General features: G+C 39.9%; 1 protein-coding gene across 1 annotated transcript in view; it reads right to left on the reverse strand.

The window, feature by feature from the left end:
- vstm2a (V-set and transmembrane domain containing 2A) overlaps window positions 1-26,506 on the reverse strand; it is a 67,852-nt gene that overhangs the window by 21,755 nt on the left and 19,591 nt on the right. The gene's annotated exons all lie outside the window — the stretch shown is intronic.

Consider the following 26,506-nt stretch of genomic DNA (forward strand, 5'->3'; position numbering starts at 1 on the left):
GGATTAATTGTCCTCGTGTCTTGGCGCTGCAGTTTCAAGTCATCAATTACAGCCTCCTCTTTTACAAACTTCACAGTGGTTATATGGGCTGGGTGTGCACTCTATATATGTCACCCGAAGAGGATAAAGTAAGAATTCCACTCGAGGAAAGACGCTCCACTCTGTTCTAAACATAGTGGCTGCTGTGTTCAGGAGAAAATCGTCACAGTGACCAAGAAGATGATAGAAAACTGTTTAATTGCTTTTCAAAAAATGTCATTTCCAGAAATCCTGGGGCTATTTAAATACATTTTCATCACAAAACGCCTGGCCTAATTTTGTTTCTAGTGTTTTGTGTATTATAAAATTGATTGTTTTAATGTTTTGTTTTAATTATACTTATTTTTTTGAACACACGCAATCAATATTATGTTCATTGCTCCATATCAATTTGCAATATTCTATTATGACTCACCAAACAACTTATATCTTCACAGGGTCTTCCATATGATTATGTAATTCTCTTTATAAATCCCTTTTAAAGCTACAATAAAAAAGAGTGTTAACCCTGAAACATTAACAACAATGTGGAAGGATAAAAGGATAAAGAATTTGAATCCTTTTTTCTGTGAAATTCTCTCTCTGCTGGTTCTCGGGTAAGCTGCCTTGTTCACACACTGAGAACAAATACACGTCTGATTTCACCTCTGCCTCTCAAACATTCTTAAATAATTTATCCAAATTGACTCTTTGAATTTGTAGGCACTAAAACAAAAAAAAAATTGCTGGTATTTTATGAGTGTGAACCCATTAGTCACCCAGCACTGTGCAAATGCAATTAAGTTAATTGTGACATAATGAATGTCCAATATCAATTCAGTATCCTGGCATTTATCATCCGCTGTAAAAGGCTGCCACTAAGATGTTGCTACTGTGTCTCATTAAAAAGAACAGATAAAAACGTTAAACCATGAGACCTTTTATTGGGAATTATCTCTGTTGCATTTAACTGTTCCAACAAACAACTTTTTCTTTATCTACATGTGTTCCTGACAAATGTTACCAGAAGTAAGTTTTGGAGCCTATGACACCAATGCAAAAGTTTTCAATGATACTGTCGGAAAAAAACTCCATTATTTTCCCATTTATATTTCATTTCAATCACATGAGTGCCTTCTGAGCCAAAGCTGCGGCAGCTCGCAAGTATCTCAATTTCAATCGCTTGTCTTTTTATTGCAAAGCCCTTCCACCATGACATGCTGCCATTCTTCATGCAAATCTTAAAATGACTTCTTGTAAAATGTGCTTCGCAATTATTGTGCATCAAAAAAGCTCCATTGAGTTGCTGCGTCTAAATTAACGTCACACGAAGAGAAATTGTTATCATTTAAACTGAAGTATAGGGTAGACCACCCTGTGTTGCTGTGATTGTATTGCAGCTCTTACTGTGACTGGATAGTATCTCATGTGAACGCCTTGAACCTGGATGATAGTCATGTGCAGCAAATGAAAACACATTCAAAAGACAAAATATTTGAATTAGTTTATCCAGCATCATCCGCTTTACAAACACAAACACAAGAGGTTAAATTCAGGTCATAGACTTCATTTGACACATGAAATTCAGCTATGGTGGCAGAGAGAACATAATTAGTTTCCATAATATGATGCCAGTTTGGTTCGGTATTGAAATAGACATATAAGACATTAAAGTTACCCTTTATATATAATAGGAAACAATAATATATCAGCTAAATACCTGCATGCCACTCGTGAAAAAATGAAGTGTTAAAAACAAATGGATTAAACTATATAGTATGCTTGTGTGCTTTGATTTAAACGGTCATCCTAGAATACATTTTACAACTTGAAATTAGACAACCTTTTAAAAATAAAGGACAATTCATTTTTTATATATTGTAGTTGATGACTAAACATGCCACTATTAATATGTATGTCATTTCTATCTTTAGTTTCTGCTTTGACCATTGGATTAAAAGTATGACATTGGAGAATCATTGACAGAAACAAAATCCAAATCATAAACCCTACCTTGGTTTCACCTTTTCAGTGTGTGTAAACTTTAGTTGACAGTAGAAATACCTATAACAGTTGAAACATGCTCATTTGGCTATTTGAACTTCTCACAAAGCAAAAAGGGAGATTTGTGTGGCAGTCAGCCAGAGCTGGATGAAAACACCTGGGTTTTGTGATTATTTTTCCATTTGAGTTGACACTGTTGGCATTAAAATGCACACCAATGCAGACCTTGTTTTTGTGGGCTTTTGAAGTTTTGGTGTACATGACATATACTGTAAACCCAATCTCAGCCTTCAGATATAGCTTATTGATTTTCTATCAGCCCCAGGCAAAACAAATGTCTCAGGTTGTCAAAAGCCCATCAGGCTCAAACTTATAGTTGATGGTTGACTGACTGTAGCTTTTACTGTACACTTGCAGAGGTGAAACTAGGGCATTGTTTGTCATGCACCATTTCCTCCTGGTTGCACAATGTGATAGGCATCTGTCAAATGCATTCAAACTATATCCGTATGGGAATAAATAATTCATATTTTTTTAAAGTCAAACTTGCAGGTCCTTTTTAATTTCTCATGTCAAAAGTCGGAATCGTGACTTGAATTATTTTTGGTAAAGCTTTGAGATCATTTGCGTTCATAGGGTCTTAGCTGATATTTGAGACTTTCTATTTTCATTTTGTTTTTAACTGATGTTGCTCTTTTTCTATAACTAGCCAAATATTTACCATGTGACACAATGTCAGGGTGTTTCCAGAGTAGCATCATTTGGGTTTAAAAGCACAAAATGTCTCATGAGATCTGAAGCACCACATCATATTGTCAATCCTTCTGAATCAAAGAGCAAGGCTCTCTTTGTAAAGCCCCTATTTGCCATGATAAAAGGAAAAATCCATCATGGAGGAGGATGAGATAATAGTGTCTTCACCCACAGCAGCAGAAAACAGACCAGCATAAGATGTAGAAATATGATGAGTTGTTTTGCGTAAGACAAATGTAACAGATAGAATGTTCTCACTTTTGAAGATGATTTTATGCCCGTACACCCATTTTGATGGAAATGAATGAGTTCATGGCCTGTTGATTAGGAATGTAGGACATCATGCGCTGAAGTCGAGGTAAATGAGGCAACCAGAGAAACATCGACCATCACAAATCCATAATGTTTTACATGTGAGAGGATCTGTGTCTTTTTTTTTCTTCTTTGACTTCCACTGGGGTTTAACTACTACATCTGCAAAAGGCAGCATAAAGCATAAAGCATGGAATAATAAAGTAAGTGCTTTGATTTCATGTAAAACAGACCGCTGCCACGTTATAAACAGAGAAAAATTGTCAAAAAAAAGGTGACTGACAGAAAACCATAAGACGGACTTATTTTCCAACAAGACATTCTTATTGAAAGATAAATAATCAATAAGGATACTTACATCATAGAAAGGAAAAACAAATCTCAACTTTAATTACAAGTTTTGTCATCTGAAAGGAGACCTTTCTAAAAGCACTTTCTGATTGCACTGTGCTAGACATCAACCAACAGGCTTTCTCTACCCACTGCTGAGAAAAGCGGTGGGTAAGACATGGCAGTCAGCTTCAATATGGCAGAAATGAAGAGCAGGTGCTGGAGCGAGTTGTCCATTAATAATAATAAAGATCAGCGGTTCGATCATTGTCTCTTTCACAGCCAGTACAGCCAGCAAAACTGTAGCATTGAAACAGCCATGAAAATATATGAATAGGGGTGTGGTGATAACAGTAGTGACGATAACAGTCTATTGAAAACATATATATATATTTGTATACTCTCTTTGTGACAGAGAGCTTTACTATTAAGATATCGCATTAATATCCTTATTGTGATTTATTTTGGCCATTGTAATCGTTTAGTGAAAATATGACATTGTCACAACCACAGGAAAAGGGTTTGGATTTGTCATAGCACGATTATACAAGTTCTGCCCCTAAATCTGTAAAGGTTTAGGTTAGCTACACTTGCCATTGTGGATCTGAACTTCTCTCACACCTACTCAAAATAGTGGGTAATCGTCGTGTAAAATCGTGTGAACTGTCGAATCTAGGAGTTGATATGCCCTTTCTTCAATTCAAAAACAGAGTAGCTTTCAAACTCATATGACTCCTATCATCCAGCCCAAGCACCACACTCACTTGTTTATTACTTTGTTAATTTATCTTAAAAATACATATCAACAACTATCCAGGGAAATGCAGTCATCATTGCATGTGTAATTCACCTACAAATTGACAGAGTATTGATACTCAGTGACACACCGCAAATTATGATTGATCCTTTGGCGCAATCGATATCCATTACAGCCAGGTCAGTTTAATCAAATCTGATAATGAGATATGAATGTTGCATGCATACAAATTCAATCTTTTAAGGAACAAAGTGGTGCCATACAGGGTGCAAAGTTAAAGTACATAAAGCACGATAGTGTGCTCTGCAAAGTGCTTCCTAATTACAATGCTCACTGACTCCTGCTTGAAGATGTTTTGGGTCTAAGCCTAGTTGTTAACCCTAATTACATCCCACAGCTGACAGGGGTCCCATTCACATGCAAACACTAATCCCCTTCACAGTCCATTGGTTTATGACAAGAGCTATGTTAATTACATGTAAAGCCTGCAATTATGCGTGTAAAAAACATGAAAGTGCATGAATTGTGTACAATTACTCCATTACTTTATCCAGTGAAGGGAAATGATTCCTTGACAAGCCAATGTTACAGAAATTAAAGACCAAAAGAGTGTTCTTATTCAACTGTTAGAGGGTCTCAAAGTGCAACTGAAAGAGTAGGTACCAGATGATGTTTTTTCAGACTTTGTGCCATAAAATCACATGCACTGCATCAATGGTATAATCTCAGCTCAATTCATGGCACCAACAGAAACTTTAGCAGCCATATTAGTACTGAAATGAGAACATTTCAGTGCCACTGTGCAACATCGAGGTTTGTCCTCTATTCAGCTACTGCTCTTGTAAAAAGCAGACACCCTCAGACAGGCTCTTGACTTTCTCTGTGTCCGAGCAACAAAATCTCCCAGCGTTAGCTTGAATGAATTACAATTAGTCTCCTTCTATAGTGCTTTCAGCTCTTCAATCATCATTTCAAGTTTCATCAAAATTGCTGCACTTAGGTAAATCTCTTTCATCCATGTACTGTATCAGAATTTCAGCATATAACATGCAACAATTTATGAAAATAATAGAGTTATTTTCCTGAACTAATGACATTCTCTCTCTATTTGCCGTTCTATGCAATACAATGGCTTTATTACTTTATCATTCATCTTCATTTTAAAACTCACTAAAAGATGCTTCAGTGTTGCGACCTTCAGAAACTTGGATTAACAAGAAAGCCAAAAATGATGTACTTTATAACCTTTATACCTTTAGTTCTTTGAAATTATGAGAACGTCTTGCTGAGTATGAGAACCCACTCAATAATACACAGTTTAGTTTCTTTGTTCTAAAATATCCAGACTGGAGTCTGGTAACTCTATTGTTGCCTGCAGCTATAATTACTCATTGCTATAATGAAGCAGCATGTTTTGTGCATATCTCTCATATTTTATTTTTATTTATTTATCAGTGTGTTGTGATAAGAATTGCAAATTGCCTGAGAACAAATTGGGTTTTATCGATACAGATCTGAATGAAGCAGTTAAGTTCTGTAAAATGACTAACCACTATGGGTAGAAAAAACAGACAGGTGGTAGTGCATTAAAATATTCAGCAATAAGTGTCATACAATACAGTTCTTGGCAATAGAGGATAAAAACAGGTCCCTTTGAGACAAACTTCAGAGATATGTTAATGATAAAGCTGTTGTTCTGTATATGTAAAATGTCCACCAACACTAAAATGTCCAGTGAAATTTGGAGCAGTCAACAGAAGAAACCTCTCTCGAGCACCATTCACATTGCACTGAGGCTGAGTTGTCTGCTAACAGAAATCCCTGATGCCATTCCATCTGAGGCAATATCCAGTTTAGGTAATATCCCTTCAAGCAGGCTCCATGGTGATGGCCCAAATCAAGGTCATTCCATATACACAATCAGTGACTGATAAGGCATTACCAATGTTTCAAATAAAAAGCTAAATATCTATCCTATAACTTTACAGAAGCCTCCACACATAATGTGTTTACAGGAGATGGCCCTGAATGTTTTTATGAAGCACATAAAGAGGTAGAAGAAAAACATTGAACATTGTTCATTAAGGATTTTTCCAGCATAGCAATTCAAAAAACACTGACCTGGCCATGACTATGAGCAGAATAGAACAACTGTATCTCCACAACGGCTTTTAAAACAAACACACATCGGGATATCTAAACTGACAAAGTATACAGCCGAACAACAACAATGCTTACATGCAGATTCTATTCAGGTTTAATGAACACAATCTTAGTTTGGTGTGTTAGCTCCTTATATTTGCTAATTGACATTAAAAAAATAAAACAAAATATAGCTGAATGGTGATGGTTAACCCTGGATAACTGCTGCCAATTGTATGGCAAAGTGTCATTCTACTTGGTCCGGGAGAGAAAAACACTCATATGATAACCATCAGTGTACTCTATCCTTGGAGATCTATCGTCCTTCAATTAAGATTTATCAGGCCGGATCAAAGTGGTGGACATACTGACAGATAGACATGCACAGTAATACATAGAGCTGCTAGCATGGCTTAAATGTGAATGGTATGTAACTATTTGGTTTTAGGCACTACAATCTGGTCTTGGTTTTAAAAACAAATGTTGTCATGGTCTTTCTTACACAAGTTCTATGCTGTGTGTGCTCATTCGTTCACCTGATCCTTTTAAAATTAGGAGAATAGAAACATTCTATATTACATCCTAAATTAAACTGACAAAAAAAAATGAAATGATCTTTTTATATTTAGCATCTATCCTTTTTAATGCATACACTTCTAGATTAGCACGAAGCAAAAGCGCAACCACTATTCCAATGTTGTAAATAGACAAAGGTCGTGATGAATTAGCATGATAATGAATCTGCTCGTTTGAGAAACCCTAATTGATTTGAGAGTTTAATTTTTGTCCTGGCTGGCTAATCAACTTTAAGCAAGACAAAAAAGGTGAAACGGGCTGGCTGATAATGATGGGACGGAGGGAAAGGCAGTCTCCGAAGAATATTGAATGAAATGGGAGACACTGAGTGAAATGTCAATTCAAGTCGACGGTTAACAGAATGACAAAGTACTTACTACTCGCAACAGGAATGCCTGATGAGAGCTGAGGGGTGACATTTGAGTGGAAAGCTGAACTGTGACAGCTTTAGTAGCGCTTTTAATTCTCAACAAGGCTATTTTGTTAATGAAATCTTGAAAAAACCTGAACCGAAATGCTTAGAATCACTCAAACGGTCATCAGCCGTTGGTCTGTCCAGTTTTATTTGGACCATGCATTGCTGACTGCTATATAGGAGATCTTTCAGACGAGCTGGTTTTCTTTCTGCTTGTGAAAAAGACCTTTCCATCAGTGACAACAAAGAGAATAGCTTTTAATATGAACCAAGTGGTGAAGCTACAGTGTTTCAATTAACCAGAGCCCTGTTTCTCGTCCAGTTCTAGTTTGTAGTTTAAGGTGGCCATTTATACATCAATGCTTATTGCAGCTTTATCTTAAGCCTTCCAACTTTTGAATTAACTCTGCTCTTCTTATGAGGATCCGATGGTCTCATTTCTTTTGCTGAGCTATATCAAAATATGTCATGTTCTTTGTCGAACAAAAAACTAATGAGACCCCTTGTATTTCAGACCCACTTACCAATGATCTTAGAAAATATCATTTGAACTGACAGAATGTTAAAGGATACATTCCTAATGAGTTCACAAAACCCTTAAAATATTTGAAACATACCCCTGAAGACTTTGCAGAACAAGAGTTTGTATTCAATGGACATGGCTGTAATCTGCTTACTGGAGTTGACTGGTAAAAGGAGCTACAGGGGTGGTAAAATAATAGAAGCAGCACATGAAAACAGGCTTTGTAATAAATAGATCAAAATGATAAATACCACGGGTTACTTATAGGTGAAACCCAAACATTTTCTTCCAAAAAGCAAAACACCTCCCACTTCTCCTTCTAAGCCAGTTTTCATTAAGTAGTGTGCCCCAAAGGTCCTGTATCTTTACCTTGAGCAATATTCCTCATAAATGCTGAAAGAAAAGGAGGATGAAGCACTTGGCACATGTTTCTTTTAGTATTTTGTATTTTAAAAAGTAAACTGAACCCCTCACTACACATTAACATTGTATATAACCTTAGAAGCTTGGACTTCACCACCCAAAATGGATAAATATTTCACAATTGATTCACCATTTCAGTAAACCAAACATCATGACCATGTTTACCAAGCAGGCTTATGTGGTGTACTTCTTAGCAAAAGAATCACCTAAGGAATAACACAAACTGAAGTACTTTAGCAAATGTTTTTCTGTTCCGCTCCCAAAATGTGTTTTTTAATACTTGATGTTCTCTAAGGAGGATTTCTGGCAGATGTCATTTAAGACAATGTGAGTGTTTATGAACAACATGAAGCCTGGGGTTTTATTGTGTCTTATTACTCTTATGGGGAGTGGCATGCTCTAATGATAGATGATCAGTATTTACAGAATATGTGACCAGTGGTAAGGCTCATTCTTGTGGTTTAGGGTATGTTCATCCTTTTCCTTTTAATAAAATAATAGCTGATAGATAGTTCACTGAAATATGGACTGCATTCAAAGAGAGGTGGAAACAAATCAGACTTATATCGTGTTTATCTTCTACAAAATGGGATCTAGCTGGGTCGATAAATATTCAGTCCATAGGCTGTTGTGATGTCTCCTCTTAATTCTAATATATTGAAAAACTTGAATTGGCTCCGATGACCCTAGAAAATATTTCAATTATTTGTGATTGCCCTGGAGTCCCTTTTAGATCAGTGTTATTTTTTCTTTGCCTTTGAACATGAATGATGAAGAGCGGACGGTTTTTCATGGGTCTGTTTCAAAATACCTTTGACATTTATGAACCAATTTTACTGTTTGGCTTTTGCATCAAACCTATACACTGTCATTATTATTGCAGGACTGAATGAAATGCCTTAAAATTCCTCGTATTCATGTTCTTTGATTTCAGCAAATGTGATTAAGGAGGCTTATCTGAGTTAAATGTCTATTATGCTCTTTTATGGCATATATTATAGGTCTGAAATATATATAAAAAACTGTCTCTGACGTGTTTTGTTCAAAATACCAAACAGATCATGCATTTTAGCATGTCTGCTATCCCTCTGTTTCAACCCCGTTTTCGAAAATGCTGATTCTGTGACTGTCACTTTCAATTTGAGCTAAGCTGAAGCTGGCCCTTTGGAACGTCATGATCTCTCTGTCTGAAGAGAGAAGTTTCGAACGGAGAAACTCAGCTAAACGCTGCCGTGATTAAACACCATATTATGTTCCAGACCATACATTATTTCTGAAACACTTCTCAGTGTTTACCACTAGAACAGTTACATGTATTATATACAGTATACAACAGCTTTAAGTCCCTCCTGCAGACATCCTGCACAGAGACACAGAGGTGCTGCGGAGGGGATTCAGCTCGCGACTGTATATTTTGCGGACGTTAGGTCGGGACGTTGCCAGGAGTTCAATGTAAAGCCAAGCCACATTTCTTATATGACGTCATATCGGCAGCAAATCTGGATCAGCTCGTTTGTACCCCAGTTTTTAGAGATGTTGGTAAGGAGGAAAAGAAAGAGGGTTGTATTTTCTGACACTGTGTGAGTCTCCTTACACACCGGGGACACATATTTATGTATAAAAGACAGCAAAAAGTGCATTTTGCATAAAAGGGGAACTTTAATAGATTTGAAGTCACTTCTTAGGTATTGTATTTACCTCCTAATGGCAGAAAAGTGTTGAATTGCACTCACTGCTTTTGAATCTACATCAAAATTGAACATAATATTTGAATGGATATTTGAGTCTGAGAGAGGTTATTTTACTCATATAAATAACGGAAACCATCCACTCAGGAAGTGATTCAGCTCAAAGAGTTATGTGTTGGACTTGTCCGTGAAATGTCAGCAGTTGATGCTCAAGTTTACAAAATATAAATTTAGGACCCCATTTATGGTTTTAAGAGTTAGCGTGGGCACTAATCATTGCTGCAGTGTAGACCCGTGTGGACAGGCAATTTCCATTATTCTGTTAATAATGTCCTGCTTATGCAAATAGGGTTTTGAATGATCCACTGGTGGTAAATCACTATAGGCAGCTTGCAGTGCAGGAAAACAAAAGAAGACTACAAATTTGGCACATTTTCATTCATCAGTGGAAATGAAAAAGGGAAAAGGTTCACATACTGAAAGGACTCAAATTCAGTTTGCAGTTTTAATCAGCCATTAAGTGGGAAATAAAGATAAAGAATGGACAGTTATTACCAGCTTGGATTTTAATTTAAATGAACTACTTTAGTCAGGACTGACAGAAGCCTGACCTTGGATCTGCGACACTTTATCTATTCCAATGCGCCATCACCTGTCACCATTTATCACTACCCATAATCTCTTTGTGACTGTACTTTCACTTTCACTTTTATGTCTTACGGTTCAGATGTCAATACTTATGGTGCAAAATTGGATGTATTGTGAATTAAATTTGGTATAATAAGAGTTGTTGCAAACAGTGCGGATAAACACCAAATCAAATTCCTTGTATCTGTAAATGTACCTGGCAATAAACTTGATTCTGATTCTGATTTAATGCTTCATACTTTTTTCCTCAAATAAAAAAAACGTGTTGAATTATTTGATTTCTTTTCATTTGGAAACACTGACGTAACTGGTTTTCTATGTCACCTTTTTGGCACCATCGGTGTTTTCGGGGTTCAGGAGTGGTCGATAGGTGGAGTAATGAATCCGTCAAATGTGAAATAAACATATTGGATACACATATTTTTTACGATTAATAGTTATTTATGCATTTGAAGGAGGTCATTATATATAATATCTATGCAGTTATAGAAAGAAATGAAACAAGATGCTTTTATTACCCCAGAACTTTTATGAGAACCATCAGGATTCTGAGTCATTATCAAACTAACCAAGATAAGATAAGATAAGATAAGATAAGAAGATAAGAATGACTTTATTAATCCCAGACTGGGAAGTTTTTGCATTGCAGCAGCATAAACAACACAAGTCATAGCACATAATAGAAAAAAATAAATAAGAAGTAAACAATTTAAAGTATGAACATCTCAAGAACAAATAGAAATTAAAATAAACCGGTCTAAGTTTGTATCAATCCAATCTGGTGATATTTGGCCGTACAATCAATGACCAACTAATAGCTTATTTGGCACATGTTTTTTGTTAGCCAAAATGTAAGATTATAAAGGCTGCAAATAGGGGCATTATGGTTGAAGCTTCCCACACATTCAGGATTTCAATTTGTGTCATTTCCATTTCATGTGTATTAATGGATGTTATTTTCAATCATAGATTTAATCGTGCTTTAAAATGGTGTGAATTGTATCATAAGATTAACAGGGTTTACATATTCATATCTTGACAAGCTGTTTTTGTCAGCCGCAGTGGAAATGAATGCAACAGCAGGAAAGGTGCCTTCAAATGAATGTTCATTAATAATTGTCTCCGGGCTTTTGAGTTGAACCTTTTCCATTTTTCCCGCTGTGAATCTTGGTCAGTGAAGGTGTGCCTACTGCATTATTGAGGGGGTGCACTCCAGTGGTGCTTTGATTCTACGAGCGATGGACCTCTTAGAGCAAATACAAAGTTTGGGAGTGGCAAAAATAGAGAGAGAGAGAGAGAGAGAGAGAGAGAGAGAGAGAGAGAGAGAGAGAGAGAGAGAGAGAGAGAGAGTCTCTCCAGAATACTTTGGCATGAATCCATATCAGCTTTGAAGTTCAAATGCCTAACTTCTGAAGGTAATGAAATAGTTATCACAAAATGTCCAAAAATGAGAAGGGAGATATGAAAGCATGGAAGAGGAGAATTTGCACTTAGAAGTCATAGTCCTCTAAAAAAGATGGTAAACTGCTAAAACTGAGCTTGAATTGTCATGCAAAATAACCTCCTTTTATAAAGTCTAGCAGGCTTGTATTATATCATTCAAACATTATTTGTAAATCATAAAAGAGACAATGCAGTCTTATACTGCCTGTACTAAAGCTTTCCAATAAATCCTGGACCCATCATCCAGACAGTCATCTATCTTTAAAGTGTAATTGCATGTTACTCATGGGTAATGGATAGTGTTTCAACTGAGGAGCAACCTTGGGCAACTTCTTCAACTCTCTCACAGGAGGGCATTAGTGTCTTAATCAATATTATATGGTAAACAATCACTGCAGTCAGGGGACACGCTCGAGGTGTGGGCGTTGGAGAGCAGATGGGGAGAAATAAATTGTGAAAACATGAACTGTAAAGCAGATGTTTGCAGCTACAACAGGAAAAGTTTGACTTTAATTATGTGATGGTGAAAAAAATGATTAATTGTAGTCTTGCATGGAGCAGCCTGAGAGCTTCCCTTTGCATCTTACATAAAGAATTGTTGATCTTGCAGATCTACCTGGATAATTTTTCAATACTTTGGTCCAGAGTACAAGATACATTGCCTGGCCAAAAAAAGGTCACACTCTAATATTTCGTTGGACCACCTTTAGGTTTGATTACGTCACGCATTCGCTGAGTTGCATTAATTTTTCTCCAAGATCTTGTATTGATGACGGGAAATTCGGACCACTGCACAAAGTCTTCTCCAGCACATCCCAAAGATTCTCAAGCGGGTTCAGGTCTGGACTCTGTGGTGGCCAATCCATGTGTGAAAATAATGTCTCATGCTCCCTGAACCACTCTTTCACAATTTGAGCCCGATGGATCCTGGTATTGTGATCTTGGAACATGCCAGTGCCATCAGGGAAGAAAAAATCCATTGATGGAATAACCTGGTCATTTAGTATATTCAGGTAGTCAGCTGACGTCATTCTTTGGGAACATAACGTTGCTGAACCTAGACCAGACCACCTGCAGACAACCCAGATCATAGCACTGCCCCCACAGGCTTGTACAGTAGGTACTCGGCATGATGGGTGCATCACTTCAGCCGCCTCTCTTCTTACCCTGATGCTCCCATCACTCTGGAACAGGGTAAATCTGGACTCATCAGACCACATGACCTTCTTTCATTGCTCCAGAGTCCAATCTTTCTGCTCCTTAGCAAATTGAAGCCGTTCTTTCTGATTAGCCTCACTGACAAGTGGTTTTCTTACGGCTACCAACTGTTGAGTCCCAATCCCTTGAGTTCCCTTCGCATTGTGCTTGTGGAAATACTCTTACTGTCACTATTAAACATAGCCGTGAGTTCTTCTGTTGTTTTTCTATGATTTGATTTCACCAAACGTTTAAGTGATCGCCGATCACGATCATTCAAGATTTTTTTCCGACCACATTCCTTCCTCGAAGATGATGTTTCCCCACTGTCTTTCCAGTTTTTAATAATGCGTTGGACAGTTCTTAACCTGATTTCAGCAATCTCCTTAGATGTTTTCTTTGCTTGATGCATGCCAATAATTTGACCCTTCTGAAACAGATTAACATCTTTTCCACGACCACAGGATATGTCTTTCGACATGACAAATTAAAAGCTACTCAAAGCATCAGTTAGGGTTAAATAACTTGTTGCCAGCTGAAACATAATCACCCATGCAGTAATTATCCAATGGAAGGCTCTTACCTATTTGCTTGATTAAATCCAGGTTTTCCACCTTTTTTTTGGCTGGGCAGAGTATCTCAGCAACTACTGGCAAAATCTTCCTTTGACTGATTATGCATTCTTTATCGACCAAAGGGTGATTATTTACCCTGACTTTAATCACTTCATATTCTATTGGGAATTATGTCTGGGTTGAATCTTCCTCTCGAAAAACACTTTCAAGGCAACTCAAAAATCTAATTTCCATGTATCTTGCTGTTGGTCAAACATGGGCCAGAGAGGATCAACCCCAATATTTCCTCAATCCTCTAATCTTTCCTTTAGGGCCATTATTAGGCAACACTTTCTCCTTGTACAAAAGCAGGATTAAAATCTAATGACAAGAATGCCTCAACACTTATTTTAAGATTATACTCCCTAAAGGATCAACCACTCTCTGTTTTATCTCAAGCGACATCCTCGGGCAAAGCATCAACTCTGAATGCTTGATACAAACATGCAGGCCCTCAATGGGATAATCCCTTTCAATTGTAATGTCCGTCATGCAGCACAAATTAAAGGAAGAGCCCCCCTCTGGTTAATCGCTAACACAGACATGCTGGCATGCTTTTAGTTGTGAATTGAACCATGACATTGAATGGCATCATCTAATATGAGTTAAGACTAAAATTGCCCCACCTCTCGATCTGTGGAAGTTGAACAACGGTTTTGCAAATGTTTTCTGGGCATGCTGCTAAGGAAATGATCTTTTTTTCCTACAGTAGTGCCACCTGTATACATGTAGTTACTGCCCTGCACTAGTATTGTGGTTACAGGAGACATTTGAGCTAAGCGTGTTAGTTATGTGCTCAATCCACACAAGAAACAGAGGCGTAAGAAGTAAGAGCTTTAAGCTTTATGTCTGTGCAAGGAGTGAGGACCATATTTTAATGACATTGGCCCTGAAAAAAACATGCAAAGACTCATGTGTACATAGACTGTGCGGGAATCCAACCTCAACTTCTAGGTAGTGCTGAAATCCTGTCTCGTTACATGTTTCATAGTGCTCAAAAACCCATGCCAACTTCCTAATTTTTTAAAACCACATCTTCAAAAATCCCAAATACTTGAAAAAAATCAATCTGTCAGTGTGCTTCTTGCACTGGTTGTAACAAACGGATTCCCCTTTCGGGGAATTTATCTATCTTTTCGAACTAACATGACTTTTACTCTTCCGGAGCACTTCACTTTTGAAGAGATTGTCTGTGTGAGAAAGGTGTTGTACAAAGGCCATTCTGTTGTCTCCAGCAATGGCAAAACAAGTCTGTTGGAATCTATTATGGTTTGGTTGCTTTTTTTATTGGCAGTGTTGTAGTACTCGAGTCCGGTCGAGACCACATTTTCACTTACTCGGTCTCGTCTCGGAATTGAAAGCAATTTTACCCTGGTCTTGAATCGGTCGAAGGGAGACATCGAGACCGTTTTTTTTTCCACCACATAACATGATACACTGTTTCATTTTTCATACTTTTTTAATGTATTATACATATTAATTATACATATGAATAAAACATAAATTAAATTGAATCCATTGATTCACATTGTTGTGTGCCATGCTCCTGTGAAGTCGTTCGTCCAACCAGAGATATTTTTCAACAGTCTGGTCCTCAGCGCCAAGATGAGTGAGCAATTTGGTCATCAACTTTGCTTTCTTAAACCACAAAAAATATATTTGCAGCAAAAGTTCAAGGAAGAAACACAGCGCAAATTCTGTAATATAATAATAACTGAGACGTCTGGCACCACATCAAATTTCCACCGACACGCCCAAAGGAAACACCCTGAGAGGTAACTGAAGCTAGACTTGTAACGCTACGTTAATGTTAACTGTTAGCTAGCTTATGTTAATGTTGTTAGCTGTTTCCAAGTAGTTGGCTTTGTGACATTTGATTCAACATTAGCTTGTCTTGTCCCTCAATGTCATGATAAACTAGATGACCGTTGGCTGGCTATCGTTAACAGTAAGCAATGGTTGGCCAGAAGGAGTGAAACAGGAGAGAGATTAACGTTAGAGGGCGAGGCGACAGACAAATGAATCCAGGATTGAATAACATTAGAACTAAAGGGCTAAAATACGGGTTAGGGTTACTTGTGTTCTACCAAGCAAAGCCCTCGCAGCGTTTTTTTTTTTCTCTTAAATTGAAAGTACAACCTGCATTTACTGGTGGTTTAAGTTAAGCACTTGACATCTAATGTAGACTTGTAGAGCAGATTATGACAAATAAGGAAATATGTCACTTTCTTTTCTGGCATGCATGATTTTGGAGACACATGCCTTAGAATTAAGTGCTGGTTGGATTGCTCTCAATTTTGAATTGCTATTTGTAATAAAATTAAACATTTTCTTTAATCCCCCTTTGTTTTTTCAGGTTCCTGGAGTACAAGGCAGGACAGGAGAACATAGATGCCACCCAACCAAGTGTTGCAACATGCTTCTCTAAGGTGTCAGTTTACAGCCAATAGTCACCTAGGCAGCAAGCTATACATCAAGCAATAATTCAGGATTTGATTATTGGCTGCTCTGTGCCCCTCTCTATTGTAGAGAACAAGCACTTCAAAAACGTTCTCAAAGTTATGGACAGCAAGTACATACCAGTTTCAAGAAGAACAATATCTGAGAAGTGAATACCTGAGTTGGAGGTCAAGGTTAAGCAAACAATTGTTGAGAGGTTGGAGAGTCAATCATCCGTCTCTGTAACAACTGACATCTGGTCCGACCATAGGCTGCACTCTTTTCTTTCCCTGTATGCAGTATGCAGTTCAAGTGGTTCCTATGCTCTGACACCCTACCTGCTAGAATGCAGACGTTTTACAGGGAGACACAGTGGCAAAAGAATTGCTGCTGCTTTTGAAGAAATCATTGAAGAATATGGCATCAGTCAAAAGATAAGCTATATTATAACTGATAACGCTACCAATATGAAGTGTGCCTTCAAGATTTAAATGCCCGAGCAGCACGCAGATGACACAGAAAGTGAGAAAGAGGAACTTGATGATGAACACTTGTGGGAGGACATGGACACAGAGGACACAGAACTCGTTGGGTCAACAGGGGAGCGACTTTCTTGTTTTGCTCATTCCCTTCAATCGGTAGTAAGTGATGGGATGAAGGAGGTTAAATCTATTGGTCTGGCCATTGCAAAAACCTCACGATTCACTACTCTCCTACATAGCAGCTCTAAATTTAAAGACAAATTTGAGGCTGTGTTTGGCACGGCAAAAACTGTCCCTGCAGGCAACACTACACGATGGAACAGTACCTTCAAACAGGTGCAGGCACTTACAGCTCTTGACCTCAAAATGCTCACAGAAATGTGCATCAACGACTTTGCTAATGTTATTTTCAGTCCTCGTGAGTGGAGCCAACTGAAAGACCTCACTGCCAATCCGGCCCCGTTTGCAGAAGCAACAGACCTCACAGAAGGTGAGAAACATGTCATCATCAGTGCCATTGTACCTACTGTCCTGGACCTAAACACACATATTCTAAAGATGGAAGAAGCCCATACCCAATGCAGACCTTTAGTAAGGGCACTGCGAGAGTCATTCCTGAAAAGATTTATGGGAATTTTTGTGTACATCAACATGGCTGAGAAGACTGGAAAGGAGTAGCCTTTCAATCACACCATCTACTTCCTTGCCACAATGTTGGACCCACCATTTGGTCTAAGTTGGGTGGATCAGGATGTGACCTTACCTCAGCTCATCTCAAATTGACATTCTTACTGGCATATGAAAAGTTACCACATCAGCACACCAGCTGCTCTGAGGGCCATTCTGCTCACTCGTTAACCCACTGACAACATTATTAAAGGACAATAGTGCTAATACATGAACTACGTAATTTTCAAAGTGAGTTGAATTTGGGTGTGGTTCTTTGTACTTAACAATACTATGATGTTAATGTTATTCCAGGAAATATTTGAAAACAGTTGCATAAATTAAACCCAACATTAATTTCCAACACATTTTTTATTCCATGTGTGTTTTCCAGACACACTGATCGTAGAGGTTGAGAACATTGCAGAGCATTACGGAGAACCAGATGACTGGGGTGCCACTTTGGAGCAGGACAATGACTCCCCACCAAGGAAATGTGCTTGTATGCTGTCCCGGTACAAGTCTCACAAAAAGTGCAGCTCAGTGCAGCAATCAAGTATTGTAGTACAGGTCCCTAAATACTTTGAGACTATTCAAGACATAGACATTGACAATGCTCTTGACTTCTGGGCCAAACACCAAGAGTGATTCCCTCAAATCCACATGTTGGCCATGAAAGTCTTGTCTGTGCCTGCGTCCTCAGCCCCAGTGGAGAGGGTTTTCAGCAGAGCAGGAATCATTATGAGGCCCCACCGTGCCCGCTTGAGTCATAGAATGCTCTCTTCTCTCATCTTTCTGAAATGCAACTACATGCTTCTCGAGAGCAAGGTTTAGTTATTGAAATTACACTAAAAATGTATCAAAAGAAATTGTTTATTTGATGAAATACTGCAGTAATGGTGCAGTTATGGGCAGAGTAGTCAAGCAAATGCATGTCTCTCTCTCTTTCTCCTATTCTAAAGGTGTTCTGGTAAGTTCTGATGAGTTAACATTTGCTTTAATTCATCCAAGGGTTAGTTTAAATCAATCAATCCATCCATCCATCCATCCATCCATCCATCCATCTTCTCCTGCTTATCCGTCAGTGTCGCGCACGTAACAGCTCCAGCAGAGAGCCCCACACTTTCCTTTCCCTGGCCACATCAGTCAGCTCTGACTGGGGGATTCCAAGGCTCTCCCAGTCCAGCGAAGAGATATAATCCCTTCACCTGGTCCTAGGTCTACCCCTCGGTCTCTTCCCAGCTGGACGTGCCTGGAACACTTCCCTAGGGAGGCGCCCAGGTGGCATCCTCACTAGGTGCCCGAACCACCTCAACTGGCTCCTTTCAACGCGAAAGAGCAGCGGTTCTACTCCGAGTCCCTCCCGGATGACTGAACTTCTCACTTTATCCCTAAGGGAGATGCCAGCCACCCTGCGGAGAAAAACCATTTGAGCCGCTTGTATCCGCAATCTCGTTCTTTCGGTCATGACCCATCCTTCATGACCATAGGTGAGGGTAGGAACGAAGATGGCCCGGTAAATAGAGAGCTTTGCCTTCTGGCTCAGCTCTCTTTTCGTCACAACGGTGCGTTAAAGCACCTGCAGTACCTCTCTCGCTGCTCCGATTCTCCGGCCCATCTCACGCTCCATTGTTCCCTCACTTGAGAACAAGACCCCGAGATACTTGAACTCCTTCACTTGGGGTAAGGCTTCATTCCCTACCTGGAGTGGACAGTCCATCGGTTTCCTGCTGAGAACCATGGCCTCAGATTTGGAGGTGCTGATCCTCATCCCAGCCGCTTCACACTCAGCCGCGAACCGATCCAGTGAGTGCTGAAGGTTACAGACCGATGAAGCCATTAGGACAACTCACCCCATACTCCCGCAGCACCTCCCACAGTATCTCCCTGGGAACCCGGTCATCGGCTTCTCCAAATCCACAAAGCAAATGTAGACAGGATGAGCGTACTCCCAGGCCCCCTCCAGGATCCTTGCGAGAGTAAAAAGCTGGTCCGTCGTTCCACCACCAGGACGAAATCTGCATTGTTCCTCCTCAATCTGAGGTTCGACCATCAGCCGGACCCTCATTTCCAGCACCTTAGAGTAAACTTTCCCGGGGAGGCAGAATAATGTGAACTGGCACACACCCTCTGATTCGCCTTTTTAAAAAGAGGAACCACCACCCCGGTCTGCCAATCCTTCGGTACTGTTTCCGAGTTCCACGCAATGTTGATGAGACGTGTCAACCATGACAGTCCCTCACCCACCCAGAGCCTTCAGCATTTCTGGGCGGATCTCATCCACCCCCGGGGCTTTGCCACTGTGGAGTTGTTTGACTACATCAGTGACTCCCCCCCGTGAGATTGGAGTTGATCCCCCATTCATACTCCAGCTCCGCCTGTAACATAGAGGGCAGAGTTGTCGGGTTCAGGAGTTCCTCAAAATGTTCCTTCCACCGCCCTTACACCCTGTCAGCTGAAGTCAACAGCGTCGCATCCTTACTGTATACAGCTTGGATGGTTCCCTGCTTCCCCCTCCTGAGGTGTCGGACGGTTTTCCACAACAACAACTTTGGTGCCGACCGAAAGTCTTTCTCCATGGCTTCTCCGAACTTCTCCCACACCCGCTGCTTTGCGTCGGTCACGGCTGAGGCTGCTGCCCTTCGGGCCTGTCGATACCTTGCAACTGCGTCGGGAGTACCCAGGGATAACATATCCCGGCAGGCCTCCTTCTTCAGTCAGACGGCTTCCCTGACCACTGGTGTCCACCAGGAGGTTCGAGGGTTACCGCCCCTTGAGGCACCTAAGACCTTGAGACCACAGCTACCCGCCGCAGCTTCAGCAATAGAGGCTTTGAACACCGCCCACTCAGGTTCAATGTCCCCAGCCTCCACAGGGATGCCTGAAAAGCTCTGCCGGAGGTGTGAGTTGAAGGCCTCCTGGACTTGGGATTCCTCCAGACGTTCCCAGTCCACCCGCACTACACGTTTGGGCTTGGCAGGTCTGTCCAGAGGCTTCCCCTGCCACTCGACCCAACTCACCACCAGATGGTGATCAGTTGACAACTCCGCTCCTGTCTTCACCCGAGTGTCCAAAACATGCGGCCTCAGGTCCGATGATACGATAACAAAATCGATCATAGACCTCCTGCCTAGGGTGCTCTGGTACCACGTGCACTTATGAGCATACTTATGTTCGAACATGGTGTTTGTTATGACCAATCCATGACTAGCACAGAAGTCCGGTAACAAACTACCACTCCGGTTCAGATCGGGGGGGCCGTTCCTCCCAATCAAGCCCCTCCAAGTGTCTCCATTATTGCCAAGGTGTGCGTTGAAGTCTCCCAGCAAGACCAAGGAGTCCCCTTTGGGAGCCCCATACAGGACTTCTTTCAGGGTCTCCAAGAAGGCCGAATACTCTGAACTGCTGTTTGGTGCATAAGCACAAACAACAGTCCGAGTTTTCCCCCCCATAACCCGCAGGTGTAGGGAGGCGACCCTCTCGTCCACTGGGGTAAACTCCAACAAAGCGGCACTCAACCGGGGGTTTGTGAGCATCCCCACACCTGCTCGGCGCCACACACCTTGGGCAACTCCAGAGAAGAATAGAGTCCAACCCCTATCAAGAAGTAAGGTTCCAGAGCCAAAGCTGTGCGTAGAGGTGAGCCCCGCCAGATCCAACTGGTAATGCTCCACCTCCCGCACAAGCTCCGGCTCCTTCCCCCCCAGAGAGGTGACATTCCACGTCCCCAAAGCCAGCTTCTGCCGCCCGGGTCCGGTCCGTCGAGACCCTCTGCTTTCACTGCCACCCTTCTGGTAGCGCTCCCGACCCCATCGCTGTTTCCCGTAGGTGGTGGGCCCGTGGGACGGGGAAGCGGAGGGGTTGCCCACGTTGCTTATTTGGGCTGTGCCCGGCCAGGCTCCGTGGCAAGCCCGGCCACCAGACGCTCGCCCACGAGGCTTCCTCCGGGCCGGGTATCCTCGCTTTCAAGTATGTTTTCCATGAGGTCTTTTGAAACAATCTTAATCTGGCCCCTTACCTGAGACCAATTTGCCATAGGAGACCCTACCAGGAACACAAGCTTCCAGACAACACAGCCCCCAGGTTCATCAGGGCACACAAACCTCTCCACCACGATAAGGTGCTGGTTCTCGGAAAGGCCGGATTTAAACCAATCCATAGTGTGTATGTGTTTTTCTATCAGATTGTAATATTGTGTGTGTGTGCGCGCGTGTGTGCGTGTGTTGGTGCAAAAGAGCACTGTCTTTGTTGTAATTATTATTGCATTAGACTGTATAATGGTGTATGTGTTGTAAATACAGTATGACTGCATTACAAATGGGATTGTGTCACTTATGTTGAGAGCTATATAATGCCATTAAATTTCACACTGTGTGAAATCCTACGTTGCTATTATTAACACACTATCTGTCAAAGGAGCTCAATATCTATCTCAAAGACTTATATACTTTTTACAGTTTTAACTTTTAACCTCATAAAATGTTCAGTTTGACCACAGCTGAGCTCCTTTCGACCTCCATGTATTTTGACAGCCTACAAGAGTCTATACGAAGAGGGTTATATTTTCACTTCAACTCCCTGTAAGGAAGCTGGAGATATAGAATATTAACAGGGGTGATGGTAAATAACTCAAATTAAATCCATGGTCTTGAAAATGGACATGTTTTTGTAGGTCTCGGTCTCGACCCTCCAAAGACTCGGTCTTGACTCGGTCTCGACCACCCCAAAATCCCGAAGTCTTGGTCTTGACTCAGACTCGACCCTTTAAAGTCTTGGTCTTGACTCGGACTCGATATAGGTGGTCTCAACCCATCACTGGTTATTGGGCCTACCTGACGCTGCTCCGAAAAACAGACAGCAATATTGTCAGCAACCATCAGATGCTCTGCTCTTATCTTGAACCTTATTTTCAGGCTGATTAACTAACCCTGTGGAATAAAACATGTTGCCACAGTATTGTAACTCCTTGTGCTTGTTGACTGTTTTCACCATCAAAGTTTACAAAAACCTTCAATTTTGTTGTTTGATTTTACTCTGTTGTACATCTTTCTTGCTATGTTTGAAGTCTTGTGGCTGTCTTAACAAATTATATTTCTTAGCTTAGTGTTTTTTGGTTATTGCTGTCGCTTTCTTTTATAAGAAAGTTTTTTTTGGTTTACCGTTAGATTGCAAACTTTGTATAGTCCCTTATTTTCTTGAGTAATTAAAATCTCCAAATTTTTGCCAATCAGTTTCCTCTCTTTTTTTTTTCTCCCAGATATTTTATATTATACTAGCGGTACCTTTTTTAAGGGAACGTAACAGTAATAGTAATAGAATCAGAAATATTGAACATTTTCAAACACAAAAAAACAACAACCAAAAAGCAGGAACAACCTTACTAAATATAATAAAGAGACTGACTGCAGATTGACTGATCCCCAATTTCAGAATGAACAGAGAGAGATCCCCAGTAACAAGTCCTCAGTATGGGTCTAATGTCACTGCTTTGCCAGTATAAACCCTGCTGCACTCTGGGTGATTGATACCTCCATCTTTGAGAAGATGTCAGCGATTCTCTTTGATTGACAGCTTGAAATGACTTTCTTTACTCACCCAAAGTGCTTTCTGTCTGCTTCCACCTGAGGATATTGAATCAGTCATTCCTGCACATACACACACACACACCCCACACGCACACACTTTGTGATGTAAAGAACTTCTGCCTTTCTGCCTTCGAAGTGTTTGCTGGCCTTCTTCTGACCTGAGACTAATACAGCGCAGTCAATAGAAGGATTGCAGTGTGGGAGTATCCTATTTCTATAAGCCAGCCACGACTCAATCGCTGAAATTGCGAAATTTGAAAAAACAAGATCTGGAGGACATGACTGTATTATCTTATGTTAGGGAGTTGAAATCTTCCTTCGGGTCTTCTGTGTGTAGACACAAAGAGCAATGACAAGTGGCTTATTTAATTGTTAGTCACATTCTTGCCACAGTAGCATTGTGTGCCTTCTCATCTAGGGTTATGCAATGGGAGACCACAGATAATACTTGAATAAAACATTGCTAGGAGTGTATTTTCAGTGTGGGTATGCAGAAGTGCTGCAGCCTCATCATCTCAGGCATGCTGTAGAAAATTGCCTAAATGCTAATCCAAATTTTGTACAGGCTTGTGACAACTCCTCCACCCCTCCATGCCAACAGCAATCCTTTTATTTTTTCTTCTCTCACTCTGCCTTCCCAGGCAGTTACTCCATTTGCCATGGTAACGTCAGTTTTCTAGACAAAGAGGTACACAAATGAAAGAAAGAAAATCCAAGTCTGGTATTAATTCAAACAAAAACCCACAGGTTTAAGTGGCCATTTAAATTAGGTGTGAGGTATTAAAGTGGAATGAATGTGAAGACACAGGTGATGCGGCAGTGTCACAGGATAAAGTAAGTTTTAAATGAGCTCAACCCAGCTTGGAGGAATAGAAAACCAAACATAATCATTACAATTTCCCAATTTGGGATTAATAAAGTATTTCTGATTCTGATACAGCAATATAAAAAAAGAGAGATCTCTATGTCCGAGTTGATCTAGACCCATGAGACAAGGTTCATTCAGTTTATATTAACATTGCATTAAGGGACATTTTTTTAAATGAACATTAAACCAAATGATTCTTTAATACAAAAAGGGTTGCTATTACTGCAGACCTGCGGGAAATAACAACCATCTTGGCAGCTCTATGCAGCTTTTAGCTTATCGAGTGTTATTGTTTGGGGGTTCTAGGCCAGCCAGACTCTACAAACAGTCTTGAAATGACATTTAGAGAGGAAGTGAGTATATTCTGAAAAAGTAAAACAAATCTCAAAATAGGGAAATAAGAGATAGAGCTATATTTAATTGATGCCCAGGATCTCAATCAGGTTTGTGCAAATCTCTGGCAAACACATTTTGGAAACAACTACGTTGAATAATAGATTTATTTTAACTATTGCTCAAAATACTTCCATAGTTCATCGTTTGATCCATCAAAGAATAATCAGGGGACCATGCTGTTCTCCTGAGCTATAGGAAGTGTTTTAAAGTCTTTCAGCTTATTGTTTTTGTTCTATGGACCCCAACTCTGTTGTTTTGGTTCACTCTCACAGCTTTCAGCCTTACCAACATTTTTTTCTGCCAGCTGCGCTGTTGCCAGCGCACAAAGCTCAAAACAGCAACTGTACACTTAATTGCCCAGTAGCAAACTACCATTGATTTGAGATCCTAATTAAAACATTGAATATTTTAGCAGATTTCTACCACATACAAATAAAGCTTTTTAATTTACATTAACACTTGTACCAAAGACGGACACTGTCAATGACAGAGCTAAAAGGAGGTTTTTTAAGGCTCACATTCATCAGGGAATGTAACAAAAAATATCACACCTTACTGTACATGACGGTTGAAATGGTAACCGTTTGCTAACATATGTAACCAATCAACTAAGGTTTAGTTATTCCATGATTTGTTTATAGTGATTGTGTCTGTGTCACGGACAAATCCCAACATTTGTTTTTTCATAATTCTGTCTATTTATTAGTATATGTATTTATATGATTTGGGACCCCAATTTTTAAATGCATTTTTTACTTTGCATCGCCAACTGACCTTAAGAGTCACTTGTCTCCCACCCAAGGATACAGTCAATTGTGCTCGCAGGAAAACTAAACCAAACTGTACACTTGCGGAGAAGACATTCAATTGATCTACTGTATATGCTCTGCAAAAGCAAAGAGTGATTTTACTGCTGATCATGTGAAAGCACTTTTACTTGCTGAACACAACAAATGTTCTAGTCCCCACCATCACCCTCACCAATCCAAAGTATGGTTTAATTTAAAGCTGTCAGTAGATAACTGTTGTCCTAATGGGACGTTGGGAAGACTGTCGATCAAGCCACCCTTAAAAAGTATTTTCTACTTAACATTCCAAGTGTTTTTATACATACCAACACACAGTTTAAGTAGACGGTTTAGTTAGAACACAGCCTGGTTTTCTTTAAATTGCACCATCACTGTAAACAATGTGCAACAAACATTATGAAGCTTCAATTAGAAAGATACATTAACCTTAACTCACTACAGTCAACAATTAGCCTATTACAGTTTCAAGCAATTATGAGTTCCAGAATATCCAATTGAGCATGACACAGCACTAAACTGCTCAGCATTGATATTATATTACATCGTTAAAGCTTTCATTTTTTTTTTTCATTTTTATATACTGTTAAATCTGGCAGAAGCTTTAGGGGGGTTGGCAGTTTTACCACCACGATGTATTTTTGTAACAGAGCGTTCTTAGTTTTTTTCTTTGTTTCACCAGCATCTGTATCCTGCCTAATGCCATATGGTGGCCTGTCAGATCTCATTGTACACATTATGAGAGTTCAAGGGGAGCACTTCCAACACATTGATCTCATAATGAAACAAAAAAGACACTGGGCAGATCGGGCAACAGCCATAACAGCTGACTGAATCAATATGAACATGAAGAACTGCTCATGGTGGTAATATCAGAGAACTCACGGAAATCAATAAATGCTGCTCTTACAACTTGTTTATGTTTAGAATATGTTTAATTATAATGATTAAAACAGTAGAGCTGTCAAATAAATCAAAGGAATACATAATTAAAAAATAGCAATATTAGAATCATGTTAGCACCATAAAAAAAGCAATGTATTAGTAATCCTTTAAATCTTAAGCCCTTTGCGTCATACAAATACTATTGTATGCTATCTGTAGTTGGTGAGGACAGTTAAGCTTCAATCAAGCCAATGAGCCTGATAAGCCAGACAAAGCAATTGGGTACATGAATCTTACAGTAGCTTTACCACTAAATATAACAACTGGATATCAGGACATTGTTCTGTATTGTAATTAACTCACTGAGCTCAGAATGTTGAACTGTTGAATATTGTTAGACAAATCTCCCTCACACAGGCTTGAATTTCAATAATCAGGATACATGTATTTATATCTTGCAAGAAAGTAAAAAGTCATCACGTACAGCCATGGCCGTATGCAGGTTTTTGGAAATACCGAGGTCCTAAAACAAAGCT

Source organism: Eleginops maclovinus, chromosome 21, assembly GCF_036324505.1.
Source record: "Eleginops maclovinus isolate JMC-PN-2008 ecotype Puerto Natales chromosome 21, JC_Emac_rtc_rv5, whole genome shotgun sequence".
Lineage (NCBI taxonomy): Eukaryota > Metazoa > Chordata > Actinopteri > Perciformes > Eleginopidae > Eleginops > Eleginops maclovinus.